The sequence below is a fragment of the Lontra canadensis genome, unplaced genomic scaffold, assembly GCF_010015895.1.
Source record: "Lontra canadensis isolate GAN:19392208 unplaced genomic scaffold, GSC_riverotter_1.0 scaffold1, whole genome shotgun sequence".
In the NCBI taxonomy this organism is placed as follows: Eukaryota; Metazoa; Chordata; class Mammalia; order Carnivora; family Mustelidae; genus Lontra; species Lontra canadensis.
In genome coordinates this window covers 40,444,852-40,464,358 of record NW_022630995.1, presented here as the reverse complement: position 1 = coordinate 40,464,358, position 19,507 = coordinate 40,444,852, and the positions used below count along the sequence as shown (strand labels likewise).

Below are 19,507 nucleotides of genomic sequence, written 5' to 3'. Positions count from 1 at the left end.
CTAGGAGGGTTAGTCAGTCATGTGTAGAAGGAAGAACACTAGAGTTGTAATCTAAAAAGGTGATGGGCCAAGGTGACAACAGTGTAGTTGGTAAGAAGATGTCTGAGGCAGAAAACATTCTGAAGAAAAAATGGAGGTTTTCACGAGAGAATATATTTGATGTGAAAAAACGTTGGTCCAAGATTTCTTCTGAGCAGCTAAAATAATAGATTTGCCATTAAGTAACTTTGGGACACTGTATGGGAGGCAGGTTTTGGGACTATGAACATGAACTTAGTGTTGGACATTTTAATTTTGAGATGTCTATTAAGCATCCATGCAAAGATGTCTAAGAAGCAATGGACAATTGGAGAAGAGATGAACTCTGTTCAAGCTAGAGATAAACATTTAAACTTAAAATCCATGAAAACTGAGATTCCAGTTGAACTGTAGAAAGTAATAAGAGACCATGGCACCACTGTAACACAGAGAAAATTAGGCCTGGAAACAAGCTAGAAAATAATGCATTTTTAGAAAATACATTTGAGATGTGGAATGCAAATAGATCAAATAAACTAAATTCTAGAAAGGAACAATCTCTGACTAGGAAAAAAGTAGCTCACAGCCACTTTCCTCCCTGAGTGCACAGTGGGAAAAGAAATAAGCCTGCCTAGACAGAAGCCGTATCCAGTTAAAATTTTAGCATCCTTTCACATACCCACATGGATTGGTGAGAGGGATTAGAATCCTAAAGTGCCCAGATGCAAGGTAGAAACATATCTACCCACCGTTCTTTCCCACAGGAATTTGCCAACGGTATTGCACCAGAAACTGGGGGTAGAGCTGTACATGAGAAAGATTCCCCTGAGTCACATGGGTCTTTTTTGAGGCTATGCCAGAATATGAAGAAGGGTGAACCCAGGACAGTAGAATGAGATCTCTTCAATACGGAAAATTGGGGGTGGGGTTGGAAACTACAGAGACATCTTTAGTGGTATTTGGAGCTGGCAACTGGGCTAGAAAGCAGAGAGAGAGAGAGTGAGAGAGAGAGAGAAGGGATAAAGAGAGAGAAAAAAATGAGACTGATTTGGAGTCTTAGCTGTGCTCAGATTTCAAGCTCTCCTGAAGAGAGTCTACACTCACAATTTAGGAAGACAGTGGTGATCTTAATTTGCCTAAGCTTCAACAATCTTAAACCCAGCTCAACAACACATTTAGATCCCACTTGAGAGGACTGACAAAGGAAAGGGTATGTCTTTGCTGATAATAAATAGTATTTACTTCAGTGTCTTATCATTTTTTAATACTAAATATCTGGCATGCAATCAACAATTGTAAAACAGGTGAAGTAGGAAAACATGAACCTCAAGTCACAAAGGACCTATGATTAGGTAATCAACTATAAAATAACTGTGACAGCTATTATTTATCACCTGAAAACAATAAGGATTTATTATGTCACTGCTTGTGTGGTTCAGGAATACAACCATAGTTTAACCTCAAGCTCCCAAGGTTGCAATCAAGGTATCAGGTGGGGCTGTGGTCATACCTGAATGCTCCACTGAAGGAGAATCAGCTTGCAATTTCACTCCAGTGGTTGTTGGCAGGATTCGGTTTCTTGTGGGCTACATGACTGAAGGCCTCAAGTCCTCAAGGGCTGTGGATGAGATGAGAGACCCCCTTCATTTGTTGGCCATGTGGACCTCTCCACAGGGCAGCTCACAGCATTTGGCTGGAAGAAAGGAGGAAAAGGAAGAGGAGAATGAGTGAGAGAAGGCAGAAGCTATATTATTTATTGTAATATAACCTTGCAAATGACACACCTTACCCTGATCTGTTCATTAGGAGTGAGTCACTAGTCCCAGCTCACACTCAAGGAGAGGTGATCACACAAGAGTGAACACAAGGAGGTGGAGCAATTTGGGAGACGTGGTAGATTCATATTATCTTGTAAAATCATAAAAGAGCAATCATACTAATTTACATTAAGGTGTTCTTTTCAGTTCTTAGGAAGAGAGCTAAGCTCATAAATGCATAAATACTTAAAATGGCACAGAAAAGTGAAAATATAAGTCCCAGGATGCCTGGGTGGCCAGTCCCTGTTAAGTGACCTGCCTTTGGCTCAGGTCATGATCCAGGGTCCAGGGATTGAGTCTGACATTGGGCTCCTTGCTTGGCAGGGAGCCTGCTTCTCCCTCTGCCTGACACTCCCCCAGCTTGTGTGTGCCTGCTCTCTCTCTCTTTCTGATAAATAAATAAAATCTTAAAAAAAGAGAGAGAGAATATAAATCCTGAAATCCATGTGCTATGCCATGCTTTAAAATCTGGGAACTCCTTCCAGTTACTCATTTAAAATCAACTGTGTCTTTTATTAGGCAACATTATTTTATTTTATTTTTTTAATTAAAAATTCCTTGAAGAGAAGAAATTAGAAATTAGCAGGTGATATTCTATTCAGAAAAGAAGAAAAACAGGAAACATTTATAAGGGTATATCCAATCAGGCTGTTTAGGGATTTTTAATGTAAGAGCCATTTATTGAAATGTATATTTCAATTGCTACTAAGGAGTCTATTAAATTTTCATCTAAAATAAAGTATTTTTTTCATAAAATGATCATTAAGTGAGGTAAAGTTTTGTTTGACAAAAAAAGAAACTTTTATTAAAGCTCGCATCCAGACAATCTTCAATTAATTAGAACAGCAAAATTTTCCTAAAGCAGGGTCAATACAATTTCGTGAATATGTCTTCATTTGGCGCTAGATTTGGTCATCTAAACACACAGTTTCATGAGTACATTTTTTTTTTTTTACTCCTACTTGTCCAACATGAGAAGTCCTCAAAATAGTTCCTCAACTCCTATTATTTCATCACTTTCTCATTAAAGTAAGTAGCTGATTATAATAGCAATTACTAATAGTTTACCTCTATTATTGTCTGTAAACAGCTCAAACACTAAAGCAAAGAAGAATAATCACCTACCATGCAAATTTAATAAATGGCAATATATATCTGGTTTTTAACTAGTAAAGAAACTCTGTTTTTCAAGTGATTTTTTTTAAAGCTTTTCTTTTAGTAGGAAGTCAGAATCTGAGATTTGTGCATTTTACTCTGTGCTATTAAATTTGATAACTAAAACAAGATAATTTAAAGTGATACATTTTTGTGAACTTGAACAGATAGTATCAATTCCTAGAAATCTTTAACAAATCTGATTCTAAAGCTATTATTACAGGAATATTCTAATTTATATATACTGGAAAACATCTGTAAAAGAACAGTAAATTGGAAATTTTAAATTACCCTTTTCTTATAATGTGAATGAAACTTCATAGGTTAAGGAGAAGATGCTTTTTTTTTCCTCTAGCCTTAAAAAAAGATTTACTATTTTATTTGAGAGAGAGGGAGCATGCATGAGTGAGAACACATGAAGGGAAGGGGCAGGGGCAGAGGGGGAGAGAGAGAGAGAGAGAGAATCTCAAGCAGACTCCACATTGATCCTGGAACCTAACACCGCCTCTATCCCACAACCCATGGGGTCATGAACTGAGCCAAAACCTAGAAAACCTACAAAACTCAGCCAACTGAGCCACCCAGGCACCCCTCCAGTGTCTTTGGGGAATAACTGAAAATAAAACTGTGTATATTTAAAATATACAACATGATGATCAGATATATGTATACATTGTGAAATGATTACCATAATCGAGGTAATTAATACTTTTTTTTTCCTCACATAGTTAACGTCTTTTGTGTGTATAATGAGAATTCTTAAACTCTATTCTCAGATGATTTCAAATATTTTAATACATTATTATTATAGTTACCACACTGTGCCTTAGATCCTTGGAATTTATTTATCCAAATCCAAATTCAGTGAAGCTCCAAGATACAAAAATTAACATACAAAAATACTGTAGCAACAATCTCACTGACAATAGCATTAAAAAAGAATAAAATACATAGGAATAAATTTAACCAAAAATTGAACAAAGTATAAGACATTGATGAAAAAATTGAAGGCACAAATAATAGGAAAGATCTCCCATATTCTTGGATTGGAAAAATCAATATTGTAACAATGTCCATACTACCCAATTGATCTACTGTTAGTGTAATCCTTATGAAAATTCCAAATTTTTCACAAAAATAGAAAAAAAATATTTTTATGGAAGATGCTATTTTGATATACGATGAACTTGCTCAATTTATTCACGTTGGTCACTGAAATCACTGGAAAGCCCATATCTCAAATAAAGAAATCTGTTATGATATAAGTAAACTGAATTTAATTTACTTTGTCAAGGAATGAAGATGACAACAGAGGCAATTCTGAAAAAAGATTATGTTAGTGAAAGTAAGTTCACAGGGCTTATTGCTATGCTTAATGTCAGAAATCTAGTGTCAGAAGTTCTTAGCATGGAGTATCAGAAGGATGGACAGTTTCAGGATTGGTTGATATCCTAAGGATTGCTGGAAAATTTTCAGTGTGAAATCTAATTTTCTTGGGACAATGAATACACACTTAGTGGAGGCAATTCACGCAAACCAGAACGATGATTGGATTTGCTTGAACACTACAAAGCTATGATACTAAATTGGTGAAGCCAGACAAAGTAAACATTTTCCAGAGTCCATATGCTCTCCCTTGGAAAGCCAATTTAGAGATGGATTTTTCTACTTGCTCAGTGAGTTAACTGAGTACAATACAAAATGTTAGTGATCGCAAAGATAACATTCTGGCTAGCAAATAGTGTCAAAACTATACGACCAATTTGTGTCTTGTTTTGTTTTGTTTTTTCTTTTTGTGATCACAGGAAATGCCCAGACTGCCCCTGTTGGGTTGAAAGTCAGTTTCCCAGAAAGGTGAATGTGAAGTAAGAGAGCTCCCAGCACGCACTATGTGAGCTAAGGTGTGTGGAGAAATAGGTGCACAGTTCATAAAAAGGGGAAATGAATGGGATAAGCTGGCTGGCTCTGTCGGCAGAGCTATAGGACTCTTAATCTTGGAACTCGACTTTGGGCATGGAGCCTACTTAAAATAGAAATAAATAAGTTAAAAAAAAAAAAAAGAAGAAGTCGAGAATGGATTGGGACACTCACTCAGAACATCAGAAGCAGCTCAAGGGACTACTTGAATCAAACGTCAGGTGCTGAAGCTAGAACCACTTTTCCCAGAGGAAAGCTTGATCTTGGGGGATCTCCTGAGTTTTACCTCCCTTGGCCAGTGTGCCCCAGAAGTTGTTGCGATGAACACCAGGATGCCCCAGGTGTTGGAGGCTGCTAGCTTCACACTTGTCTGTAAGTAGTGTGGCTTTTGGCACCTATCAGACATGTCAGAATCACTGTCCACTCCTCCTGTACCCCCACCCTCATCTGCTCAGAGTTACAGTAAGTCAGCTCCTTGCCTAGAGGGCATGGCCAGGTGGGATAACCAAATCTGGCCCCAAGGCTGTGGTTGTGTAGGGTTGATCAGCTTTGAACTTTAGGATATGTAATAATTTATTGTACCAGCTTAGTTACTGATAAATTTGTGACCCCTTTTTACAAAATTGAATAATTCTGACTGTAAAAATTACCTTGTTAAGTGATTTAAGAATTTAGAGTTAATCATTTAGTGTTCTGAGTAATTAGCCAGAGCCAGTGTGTGTATGTGTGTGTGGTCCTAGGGCGCAGTCTAACAACATCCAATTGGGAGGGTTGGGGGGAGAAGGTTGCTGGCAAGGATTCTTTATTGTCTGAGAAACTTAATTTACTCTCTAGGCACAAGTCAGGTTCGTGTGTGGTAAATAAGTGTAGTCTTGATGTGTGCATAAGACATAATAGTCTAATGGGATAAAACTGTTAAATATAGAAGTAATTTAATGTGACAGGAGTATTCATTCCATCAATTTATTCTTTGGGAAAGAAAAATTTCCTGAGTAGAGATGGAGACTGTCTAAGAAAAATAAATACACTAATACAAAAAGGAGAACCCAATATGTATTCCCAACACTGCTCTCTCTTCAGCACCTGTGAATATCTCTCTAATTATTTCTTGTAGATACATTTTGCTATTTCTTGTCCAATTTTAAAAATGACTGAATGTTGGCATTAATAATGTGGGTCTGTTTCATTTACCAGAAGTGTCCAGTAGAAGGTAAATGATTCTCTAAAGTGTTTAGAGGAATGGAGATTAGATTTTTATCCAGAGAAGCCAAGTACTAGATATTAAAAATAACAGTCACAAGATATAAAGCTATAGCTAAAATGTGTGATAATCTCTTGGTGTACATTTTGGGAAGAATAAAGAATAATATTAGAATATTTAAAGGATCTCTCCTCAATAAGTTTAAGGAATGAGAATTAAGTTATCAGAAATCTAATACCATAAAATCTATTCTAATCTAAATCAGCAATGTAATACTGTAATTCCATTTTCAGCTAAATGGAAAGAAATAGGTTAAAAGTTAAAGTGCCAGAAGAAAGAGAATATGTTAATCTGTAGCTCTTGGCATATAGATAGTCTTGCTGCAAAGATCTAAAGTGGAAGCTGTTTAATTTGTGCTCTGCTCGGCTTTATACAAAGGTCTTGGTTTCTGACAGTGTTCTGATTCCAAATGTATGTATTTAGTACCTTCAGCTGGAGGTATTTAGTTCAGATACTCTTCTAATCATTTTTATTTGATTTGTGTCTCTGTAATTTAGAAAAATGAATCTTAGGATCCACCTCTTAGAATTTTACTGCTGAGATAGTTCCTTACAGTACCTTATAAGTTTATTTCTATTGGGATTCAATGGCTGGCTTTCTATAATTTCTCTTCCAGAAGTCCAAGCCTTTAGATTTTAGGTCATTAAATGTCTCTTGAAAGAATGTTGAAGATAGGCTGCTCATATATTTTCTTTTTAATGTCAAGACTGAGTATACTTCATGATTCCCTTGGCCATACTCATTTGCAACCTCGCAAGTTCTAAGACCAGAAATGATATTCTGAAATGTGTAGGTTGGCCAGTTACTAACTGATACAGCAAAAAGTGACAGGTTTCTTTGTTTTACTGTTTATTTACTTTTCCTACAATATAAACACTAAGAAGCTTTTTCTGTGTAATCTGTCTAAATAGAAAAGATTTGGTATCTTTATGACTTTAAAATTATGGTCTTAATTATTTAAAAAAGCAAAGATTCCTTACAAAAGAATTAATGTCTTTATAATCAAGTTTACTTCAGTGTTTATTTTTAAATATTCTGTAGACATTACATTGAAATGTAACCCAGAATTATTTCTCAGGCTGTATTAATAAATATTCCACTCTGCTGACAACTTGTTGGTTTCTGCTTCTCCAACTTGAATTCTAATTATTTATCATACAAGAAATCCATTAAAATTTAAGGATGTCTTTTGCACTCAATACTCTCTTTGAGATATTTCAGATGACCTCTGCAAATTTGCAAAGATTTATTCCTTAATATTTTTATTTTTTAAGATTTTATTTATTTATTTGAGAGACAGAGATCACAAGTAGGCAAAAAGGCAGGCAGAGAGAGAGAAGAGAAAGCAGGCTCCCCACGGAGCAGAGAGCCTGATGTGGGGCTCAATCCCAGGACCCTGGGATCATGACCTGAGCTGAAGGCAGAGGCTTTAACCCATTGAGCCACCCAGGTGCCCCTTATTCTTTAATTTTAAGAAAGAAAGGTGCTAAATAAAATTAGGCTTATTTGATATGTTTATACCGATGAGTTCCATGAAAAGAGTTGACAACACAAAGGAAATGCTAGCCCATTTTTAGGTTTAATTAATTAATTAATTAATTTAGGTTAAATTTATACAGATAATATAAAATTAAAATAAATATTTCAGAAATTATATGGTTTTGTGAAGTTTGTAGTGATTTGTCAATTCCCTCGGTTTTTATAATATGTATTAAACTCATGAAAAATGCTGAAATAGTGTTTTATAGAGTTTTTCTATATTTATCAGATTCCTGGTGATGTTTGGTCTGATGATTTTGGACAACAGTCTAGTGTTATCCATCATGGATATTATAGGAATTGAAAAAGTTTTCCTCAACCCTCTTAGGATCCCTGGCTGGTCTGAAAATTAAACTGATGAAGACAGATTAACAGGAGAAAAGCATACAAATTTTGTAGTTTTACCTGTACATGGGAGACTTCACAAGAGAATGAAGACTGAAGGAAGTGACCAGGTCAGGAAGCTTTTATACTTTTTAGACAAAGAAACTATAAATTTGTCAAGAATTGACAAGATAGAAGAATTTGGGCTAGCAGTGGTAAATGGTGAAGAAGTAACTAGAAAGATTCAGGTCAGATTAACAAGGTTTATTTATGCAGGTTTTTCAGCCCCAGATTTCTGATTTCTGTAACAGTAATGTCTTCCTTTCTCCTGGTACAGGGTGGGTACATTTTATAAGGGAGATTTATCTCCTGCTTTCAGGAAAGAAGTTCATGTTGTGGGGAGGTTAGAGTGAGCATCCTTATTCTTCAGTTTTTCTCAAACTCCTGCAGTTCAAGATATTTAGTAGGCCAAAGTGCCATAATTTGAGGTTGCATGTCTTGAATCTCTTCAATATGTTAATAAATGTTATGTTAAATGTTAAAGATGTTAAAGATGTTAAAGTTGGCTGCAACTTTACTTACAAATTGAAACCAGTATCTTCTTGTCAAGTGGTTTTCAACTCATACTTGCCTAAAGGGTTTTATACAATAAAGATAGGTTAATTTTGTTAGACAATATTCTTGATATATTTTAAAAATGCATGATTGCTATATTCATGGTATAGTACACTTTATATCTAATTCCATTATTGTTTTATCTAAAAATTATGTTTTACCAGTTTAAAAATCCGATGTAGCACTCACTGTTTTATTTGGCAATAGTCTTAATCTTATGCTTATACTCATTTTGTCTAAAACTTGTTTTTTTTTTTTACATTGATCTTACCATCTTGTTAGCATGACACAGAAACTACCAACTATTTTTGCTAGTGATCTTACATCATTCTTGTTATGATTTTGAAGAGTACCAGAATATTCCACCCCAAAATAAGTCACTTTGGAATGTGGATTATTTTTAGCTAAAGGCCATTGAACCAGCTGACAGAGGAAAAGCTCTGAAAACAAGGCATAAATTGTCTGTTTGTTAAGGAAATTTCCATTTGTAAGAGATATTTCCAGATTCCACACCAGGGAGAAGAGGACTCTACTCACATCAGTGGAGAAGTCACTAACTTAAGTCTGCTTTATAAACCTAACTAACAAACTTAACTAAATGATCTTTACAATATTTTTCCTGGTCATCATCTTAAAACTTGCCTCCTCCTGCCCAGAAACTTCAAATTCCTTTTCCTTTGTTTTAGCCTCAAATGTTACATAAACCCAGGTCTGAGTTATTAATCTCTGGTACTCTAGTACGTAAGCATGATACTTATGTCAATAAACTTGTTTTGTTTTTGTTTTTTCTTTGTTTTTCTGTTTTTCATCATACTAGTTGAGGACACCAGTCAGAATCATAGGAGAGTAGTAGCAAAATAATTTTTCCCTGTATAATCTTTTGTCAGATTTTTCAAATTTGAAAATTACTGTTAGTAAATTCACCAGTCATTTTAAGTCTTTGTCATTTACGGGTAGTTTATTCTCATTTCTGCCTGATGGTTCTCATATCAGCTACCTACCAGAAATTGTGTAATGCACAAAGAAGTATTGTCTCAGAGCCCCAAGGAAAAGGAGTGTACCAGGTAATTAAAAATATTTATACTTAAAAGAATAGACTCTTAGCTTTAGGCTTTTGATGGGATTTTGATACCAATAGACTAAGCTAGGATTTACCCTTAGTTTTAGGCTTTTGATGACATTTTGCTACCAGTAGAACAGTAGACTGAGTTAGGATTCCTACAGTTGTTCTTTCATTGTTTGTTTGTTTGTTTGTTTGTTTTTCCCTGGCCATTTCCAGATAGTTTTATTAGACTATTAACCCATGATCTAGCAGCTTAAGAATGAATTATATATACTGGGGATGTAATGCAAAAATGATTACTATATTTAAACTGTTATATAGTACATTTCTAAGTTGCTAAGAGAGTAAATGCTAAGAGGTTTCATCACGAGGAAAAACATTTTATAACTATATAAGGGGATGGATGTTAACTAAAAAATAAATAATTAAAGACTTAAGAAAATAATGAAATATATAGGACTGAATGAACTGACAATGCAAATGTTACTTGTTTGAAATATCATTGATGTTTTAATATTATACTTTCTGTGTATTAGGAAACCTTTCTTCTTCACCACCCCCCTGCCAAAGATTTATTTATTTATTTATTTATTTGACAGACAGAGATCACAAGTAGGCAGAGAGGCAGGCAGAGAGAGGGGAAGGCAAGCAGGCTCCCCACTGAGCAGAGAGCCTGATGCAGGGCTAGATCCCAGGACCCTGGGATCATGACCTCAGCTGAAGGCAGAGGCTTTGACCCACTGAGCCACCCAGGCTCTCCAGGAAACCTTTCTTCTTAATTTAACTGTTGTTCATAAGAGACAGCAGAATATGCCACTGTAGGGGAGAATAAATTTTACTCTACTCTTTTAGGTTCTTTTGGCTGGTATATTAATAAAATTGATCTAAGATGGATAATTGGGGGAAAAAATTACTTCTGCTCAGAAACCCCTTTAAAAAATATGAGACCCAAGGACAAATTTTCAGTTGAGGCTTATATGCCATCCTGAGCTATGGGATGGGATAGGACCTAGAGCTTCAGAGAGGAAGAAAACAATTCACAGGAGAATAGGAAGAGCAGATGTTTGGTATAGATATTTGCCCTGCCATACAGATAGGTCTTTCAGATAAAAATTTATTTCTGGTAATACCCTTTTTTTTTTTTTTTTTTTTTTTTTTTTTTTGCCAGCCTCCTTATCTGAATTCTTTTAAGTAGTTCAGGAAGAGGTAAGAGTTTCTTGAGTCTGTTGGGTCTTAATTACCGTTAGCTTAAAATAATCCACATACCTAGTTGGCATATTTTGGAGTCAAGTGTTTTGTTTCCCCACACCATCCCAAAATATGCTTCTTTGGTATATTATTTTTGATCTGTATTATGCACTTGAAAAACAAATGCATAGAGAGGCTTTCTTTGAATACCTCGTATCTGCCTAAAGACAGATCCTTTAAAAGGAGCTCAGTTATCATAAATCCCTTGGACTTTCATCACCAGGGATGATTGATGCTCATTCCTGGAGAAGAGACTAGAAGTGACACCACATGCAGAGAAGTCTTGTCACAAATTACTGTTAAAAGATAAACTAAGGCACAAAAATTTTTTTTAAAGATTTATTTAGAGAAATATAGAGAGAGAGACAGAGAACACATGAGTGGCATGGGGGACGGGACAGAGGAAGAGGAGAGAGAGAGTCTTTAGCAGACTCTGCTGAGCAAGGAGCCTGATGTGGGGCTCTATCTTATAATCCTGAGATTGTGACATGAGCTAAAATGAAGAGTTAGTAGCTTAACTGACTCTGCCACCCAGGTGTCCCCACATTAAAATTTTTAAGAGTTTATGTGAGCAAATATCAGTTTGAATCAGGCACCCACAAACTGAAAGTGGTTAAGAATACTCCACCAAGAAGAACTATAGGAAAGATATTTATAAATCAGATTTAGAGCAAAGCAAGGAAAATATGTGTTGAACTAGAGCTTAAGCAGTTGCCTTATTTGGAAAAGCCTAGTTGGCTATTTGTGATTGGTCATTCTTAGATTTCAATTTTTTAACCTTGAAACATTTATGGTAATATACTCTATCTTAAGTTTTGGTTTGCTTATGTAGCCTGCCAAGGCAGTCAAGCCACCAGGGTCTAATTGTCTCCTTGTTTAATTACTTTACTATCATAACTCTCATCTATTTGTTTAAGCCTCATTCATCTTTCCCAAAATCATTTATTCTTCTCCAAGTGGCCCACATTTCTGCTCTCCACTTTCTGTATAAGATGGTATTTAAGTCTGAATTTTAAGCAGCCTTGGGGAGTTAATCATTTTTCCCTGTTATCACCCATGTATACATGAGAGATACATGTTAACAAACTTCTGTTTGTTTTTCTTTTGTTGATCTTTTTTTTTTTTTTTTTAAAGAAGTCTCAGCTAAGAACTCAGAAAGGTAGAGGGAAAATTATTTTCTTTCCCTATACCCATAACAGTTTAGTAGACTCTACTTTGTAAACCAGTGAAACATTTGCAAATAACATCTGATCCCCTGACATCCCCTATTTTCTCCCAAGAAGTCAGAGAACTGTATTGAGTTTTCTTCCTTTATATGGCTGTTAAGTTATTTGCATAAGTCCATTTAGAATCTGTCCTTCTGTTTACCATGGAATAGCTGGGAACATTTGTTTTGTAACCAGGCCTTACCCTGAATGTGGTATTTGAAAATAATGCACGTTTAATCTTTCTGATCAGCTACTTTAAAGAAACTAAGTGTGATTTTATGGAGTCAATACTTTAAAATTCTACCCAGGAAAATTGACCTGGTACATGGGTCATAGTAAGGGAGGTTATCTGTGTCAGGTCAAGCACCCTAGAATATTTGGGGAAACTTAGAGAGAGAAAATCATTCAAAGTTATAGGTCCTGTAGGTCGAATCTCATGAAGAAAGTTTTTAGAATTTGCTTTCTGGGCTCAGGATAGCAAATAATTGAGACTTTTAAAAATCTAATCTGAGATTCCTCTGAAAACATCCAACAAGCAGATTTAAGAAGATCTAAGTGATAAATTAAGACTGTTGTTGCACTTACATAAATAAGAAGGGCAAATCTAATGAGATTTTATAGACCAGTTTTGTGTTCCATAATCTTACTTTGAGATTATTTTTGAACTAAGGAGGAGGATCTATAGGAACAGTTTGTGTTTCAATAAAGCTATGCATTATCTAGAACACTCCATTCATGCTTCTTTGATTCTAGTCTTTCATTAATCCTGAGCAGTTTTACAACCCTTATATGGCAGATAAAATATAGAAATGCAAATTTCTAGAGTTTATAGACATACAAATAATTCTGTCTGATAGAAGTTCAGTTGATTTCCCTTAGTGCTGTGGGAAAAGCCAGTTTTGCTTCTATTTGCACACACATTTAAATATTCTTGATCTATAAACTTGTGATATTTAGATTCTCCTTTGAACTGGATATAACATCTTACGGTTTCCTTACTAATGAGTTAAAAAAATCTTTAACTTCTGTTCATTTTATATCTGTATGAATGTTATGATCTTGCTTTATTTTAAATTTAATGTTTAACATACCATAAGTATTTCTTCTGATTTCATACCTCTACAATTTGAAATGTATCTTCTTTCATCCCCTGCTCAGTTTTTTATTATTTTGGTGGTTTATCAACTCTACTTGCTCATCTTTCTGATAAGCACAGCTTTAGCAGTGTCTTAAGGGGAAGAAATTAAGGTCAGAATTCATTGGGAATTGGAGGTTTGGTTTATGGCAAGCTTTTCAGTGCAAGAACTTGAGTAGGATTGGGTAAGAATTACAATACATTAGGATTTGTGGAAACAACAAGGCAAAGATTTTGAGTTGAGGGATTTAAAGAATCTTAGGACACAGACTATTGACATTTCTATTAAAAAATTGATGGATCTTTTGGGTAGTTCCTGCAATGAGAAATTGAATAATTTTTCTAGACATCAAAACCCAGAAAAATGAAGTCATAATATTGATGGCAGAGGAATAGTCAATTCATGTTAATGTAGAAAGAAAGGTGTGGTTTCAGTTTTCAATGTCCAGACTGAGTATGAGAGAAACTGCTTTTGGTTCAGAAAACTAACATTCTAATGTAAAAGAAAAAAGAAAGAAAAGAAAAGAAAAGAAAAGAAAAGAAAAGAAAAATCAAGTCATTCTCTAACTTTATATATATATATTTTTTAACTTTTAAGTACTCTTGCCATTCAAACTTTGTGCAAGATTACCATATGAAGCAGAGTACATATTACCTATCATAGATTATAGTAGTTAGGGATGGAATAGGCAATGAAAACAAAGATGAGAAATCATTTCCTTAGTCAAATGAAAAGCTCATCAGAATATTAGAAAAACAGTTGAGATAAGAAGCACAGAGTACTTGACAACAAAACAAAAAACCCCAGAAATTTCAGCACCAAGGGCCTCCTGAAAACACTTGTATTTTATGCAAATAGATCTCTTGAAAATGTACTGCCATTGACACAACTTGTACCATATTATCAATACAGCTGCCACTCTGCCACATTTCTACCTCTTCAGTTTTCTCTAGAGCTCTCATAAAAGAAGTATTTCATAAAAGTTATCATGTTAAAACAACAAAAGAGTAAGATTCTGAAGAATAGGGAAAAACTAGATTATCTTTCTTTGTTAAATATGTTAAATGTTAAAGAGATTATGTATTAGACCTCTGTGTGTCTGTGTTTCTGTATGAAGTGTTGAATTTAGCTAAGCATCCTATGTTCTAGGAAGAAGTTTTTTGTTCCTCAATATATCCCCATTGTTTTTCAAGGAAAAAGCTAACAGGAAAGGACAACCCTGCTCTCATCATTATTCCTCTCCATTACTCCTCTTAACTCCCTTAAGAATTGCCAATGATTTCCTTGTTTACCTGCCTGTAAAGAATCCAAGGCCCTCTTCCTTTTCTTTGAGACCTGCTTCATTAATAAATGTTCTCTATATTGCTATAAAAATTATTGAAAAAAAATAATGTCTGTAATTGTCTGGTGTTGTATATGTGTATCTATAAATATATTTGTAGTTATAAATGGTTGTACCATACTGGGCTTTTCTGTCTGATATCCACAGTGCCTGTTTTGGTCTTTGTGTTGTCACTCCATTATTCACAAATACTCTGTGAATTAATATGAAAAGAAGAAAATGAAGATTCTATTCTATATAGACTTTGTGCTCATTTTAATTCATATCTATGGATCAACTATAGAAAAGTATGGGTTTTGGCATTTCAGGCCTTAAATCTTGTTCCTTGGGGCGCCTGGGTGGCCCAGTGAGTTAAGCCTCTGCCTTCAGCTCAGGTCATGATCCCAGGGTCCTGAGACTGAGCCCCGCATCAGGCTCTCTGCTCCATGGGGAGCCTGCTTCCTTCTCTCTCTCTCTGCCTGCCTCCCTGCCTGCTTGTGATCTCTGTCAAATAAATTTAAAAAAAAAATCTTTAAAAAAAAATCTTTTTCCTCAACACTTTATTATGACTTTGAACAAATCACTAAGTCTTAATCAACTGTAAAAATGGGAATAAAACAGAGTTCACAGAAATATTTTTTTATTGTATAAAATTCCTAGTAGAAAGGTGTTAGATTTCTTCCCTTCTCATTACCAACTATGTTTTACCCCATCAATTTATGAAGAAATGTACCTAATAAGTTCATTTATAATAAGATATAAATAAATGCTACAGCCTAAAATTTTGTCTCTGTTATAGTTATTTGATTGTAGACATTATCAGAACTATAATCTATGGAAAACACATATAGGGATTATCAGACACAGATAATATACTTCTCAATGGAGATTCTCAAAATTATAAGTTAAAATTCTTAAATTTGTTCCTGAAATCAAACTCAGGCTGGCATTTTCTGTGCCTTTGTATAGGATTGACCTAGAATGCAATTTGAATATGTAGATATAGTTATCCAAACTTATATATTTCTGTTTTTATTCTAACTGTGCTAATTTGGGTTTTGGATTCAGTAGGTCAAATATATGACTTGTGTTTGTTTAGAAATGATAATATGTAAACATCACATATGTGAACACATATATGGAAAAAATAGCAAATAGGTATTAAGTCTTTGGAAGTCCTATATCCAAATATCCATATCTCACCCTCAGATTTTACTACTTGCTATCGCTGGGATTATTATTAAACAACACAGGCTTATATATTTTTTTAATTTCAAATATTTTATTTATTTATTTGAGAGAGAGAGAGAGAATGAGAGAGAGTAAGATTGAGAGGGGGTAGGTCAGAGGGAGAATCACATTGCTTGCTGAGCAGATAGCCTGATACTGGACTGAATTCCAGAACTCCAGGATCATGACTTGAGCTGAAGGCAGTTGCTCAACCAACTGAACCACCTAGGCACCCAGAACACAGGCTTTTGATAATCATTGTCATAATTATAGTGTGTTTTTTTTTTAATGTAAGCTTAACATGCTTTGTTTTCATAATAAATTAACAGGCATTTTCAATTAACCTATCATATGCTATATAAAGTACCTTGAATTTACTTGAGAAATAATGTCTAAATCTCTGGAGAAACTGAGAATGTTGAGTAATTGAAATGCATGCCTTTAAAAAAAAATAAAGGAAAACATTAGAACATCCAGTACTATGTTAAGGTGAACATACTAAAAGCATTTCAGAAATTCAAAGAGGGGAAACAAACAAACAAAACAAAGCAATGTAAGTTAATGTAATTGCATTACTGGCTTTCAAGGCTAGACTATTTGGCACAATATACAATTCACAATAGGCAATTAGTAAATATCTGTTTTAATGAATAAATGAGTGAATGAATGTGTGAATGAGGGGCTGCACATATACATACACTCGCATACACACACTTGGTAAAACATTCATGATGGGATATGAGTTTAATTTTGACAAACATGTAGTTTAGGTTAATGCAGAGAAAACAGAAAGTAATTATATGTAGAAGGGAACTGATGAGCAAAACCACAGAAACCACAGTTCCAGTGTACTGTAGGGTTAAGGGAAAAACATCCATGATGGAGCCACTGGAAGATAAAATGAATGGGTGCAATAAAGCATCATTTTAAAATTATGCATGTATATATATAGTTTTTAAGAAGTCAATATTTCCATTAAAATATCTTAAAAACTAGTGATATTGCACATCTACCTTTTCTCCCTAACATCCTGCTTTTTATTTCTCATTGTTAACTACTTTCAAATTATGAAATAATTTATTTTTGTAATCACCTCCATGTTTATAAATAGCTAATCCTGTTATTTTTTAAAATTGTAGGTATTATCACACGACTTGTCAAAATAAATGATTAATATTTTGATCTCTTATAGCTATAGCTCTTTTCTTTTTCCTTCTCTCACATACACTCATATATACACTTAGATATATGCTCTTCTCCCAACTATCAACATTTAATTATATTTTAAATGTTAGATGTTTCAATACTTACTCTTTATGTTACCAAAATTATATAAATATTATTATTCAGAGTTGAAGCATGTAGAGTACTATAATTACCCTTTTTTTAATATAAATACTTGTTTTCTCTGTAGTGCCATCTATTTAATTTCTATAAGTCTATTAACATCTTACATTCAAACTTTTTGCTAAGAGTTAAAATCTCAGTATAGTCTATTAGACTAACTAGACCATTAATATTCTGTTCTTAAAGACAACGGGAACCTCTCTTCTATTTCCTGCTTATCTCTGAAAAGGTAGCTTCAGACTTTATGAAATATCATCTTGACTCTCTCTTCTGTTTTGTCCGGTGATTCCCTTTGTTTCTTTCTTTTTCCTAGATTCTAGGAAATGCCCTCTGCATTGCCTTCTCCTCTGGGATACAGATCCAGTCTTGTTTGAGTAATTCGACAAGGGATCGATGCCCACTTCTTGTTCTTCTGGCTGCAGCGGGTGTCTAGTTTCAGATAAGGATGATACATGTTGAGAACTGGACAATGTGACCAAAAGTGACTATAGGATAATGGTGCCACTGCCTTTCTGATAGTTTTCTTATCTTCACCAAGTCTTTAGACATTTTCTGTGGCGCAGAAAGGCTCCCCAGCTCCTACTCCCTTCATGGCTTTACAGACTCATTTTGATGGAAAAACTATTCCAGTAGTTTCTTGAAGAACACTACGTAGAAAATAAATTGTTTTGCATGTGTGAAAGTAATCCATTTATCTTCATTTTGATTTTCTATAGTATTCTTGATTGGACTTTTTCTCAGAATTTTGAAAACTTTGTTAAATTTTCCTCTAGGTTTCAGTTTTAACATTTGACACTCTAGTGCCATTCTGTACAGAATATGACTTAAAAAAAAAATCCATGGATACTTATCACTCATATTAGTCTTGAATCTTATGATTTCCCTAAATAACATGACTTAACGGATTTTCTCCCTTACATTGTGGTACATACACTGCCCATCAGTTCTTGAAAATTTGTGTCTGGGTGTGTCTTTAATATACATCCTGGCATTTGTGTTGTCGCCAACTTTTAGAATTCCTCTTCGATGTTGCAGTGTCTGGACTTTGACAATAGTTTCTTCTGTTATTTCCTGTCATTTTTGTTTTGTGTTTAATTTTTAAATTTTTTAAGATTTTATTTGTCAGAGAGACAGAGAGAGTGAGCACACAAGCAGGGGGAGCGGCAACCAGAAGGAGAGGGAGAAACAGGCTCCCTCCTGAGCAAGAAACCTGATGTGGGGCTAGATACCAGGACCCTGGGATCATGACCTGAGCCTAAGGCAGATGGTTAACTGATGGAGCCACCCAGGCGTCCCCCTCTATCTGTTATTTTTAATGTTTGCCTTTAGATGGCTACCTCAACTTTAACTTCCATTTCTTCTTTTGAGTTATTAATTTATTAAGAGTTGTAAGTTGTATGAATGTTTTTATAGTATTTTTCTCTTATGTCATGATTGTAGTATCTTTTTCTAGGTCTTACGTACATTAATTAGGGCTGTTGTTTGGGGTCTTTTGTCACTCTCTCTTTACACTGTTTCATTTAAGTCCTTCTTTTCTCTTTGTATTGATCTTCATCTTGTATGTTAGTGGCTTTTTCTGGTGACCTGTGTATACTTGTGAATCTTTGTATTAAATTTTGTTTTTACTCCTGTAGGTACTTTCTCCATAAATAAATCTTCTAATCTGATGTCTAAGGTCATAAGCCTTCCTGCTGTCTTTACGGAAGTTATTGTTTTCAACTTGTACTTAATTTTGTGTTTTCTCTACGGTCTCTGACCTCAGCTGTGCTTGAAAACCCCAGTCCAGATTTTAGTTGAAATTATAATTGAAACTTTCTAGGGAATAAAACCTGAGTCATAGATCTGGGTAGATGAGGGAGTGTGAAATTTCCTCACTTAGGTTTTCAATCTTAATTCTTGTTTTTAGCCACACATGTATCCACCCTTATTGTCATCAGCTTTTTAGCTTTATTATATTTTTCAGTGTCAGTTGCAAACAGTTTCCTCTTATCGCCAGCTTGGTTTTTATTTTTTGTCTTAGTTTTCTGTGGTCTACTAAGCCAGTTTAAATTTACTTGTTTTCCATCTTCTTAAATAGTTGCAAGTGTCCTTTACTATTTTCTGTGTTCATAAAGGATGACTTTAGTACAATTGTGGTTGGATTTCTGGTGGACATCAAAGTAAATTGATGTGTTTGATTAACCATAATTAATTGGCACTGAGGCAGTACTTAGAAAAATTTTATATTACCATCAATCAAATTATACTGAGTCTTTCCTTTTGTGTTACCATGAGTAGATTTCGTGTAATAAGCTAAATAATGGCCACT

The 19,507-nt window shown here is 34.6% G+C and overlaps 1 long non-coding RNA gene across 1 annotated transcript; it reads left to right on the top strand.

The window, feature by feature from the left end:
• The first annotated feature begins 811 nt into the window (after positions 1 to 811).
• Positions 812 to 17,781, top strand: LOC116873328. The gene is made up of 3 exons (XR_004383794.1): positions 812 to 824; positions 15,013 to 15,017; positions 17,691 to 17,781. It is a non-coding gene; the product is annotated as an uncharacterized LOC116873328 (long non-coding RNA).
• The last annotated feature ends 1,726 nt before the right edge of the window (positions 17,782 to 19,507 follow it).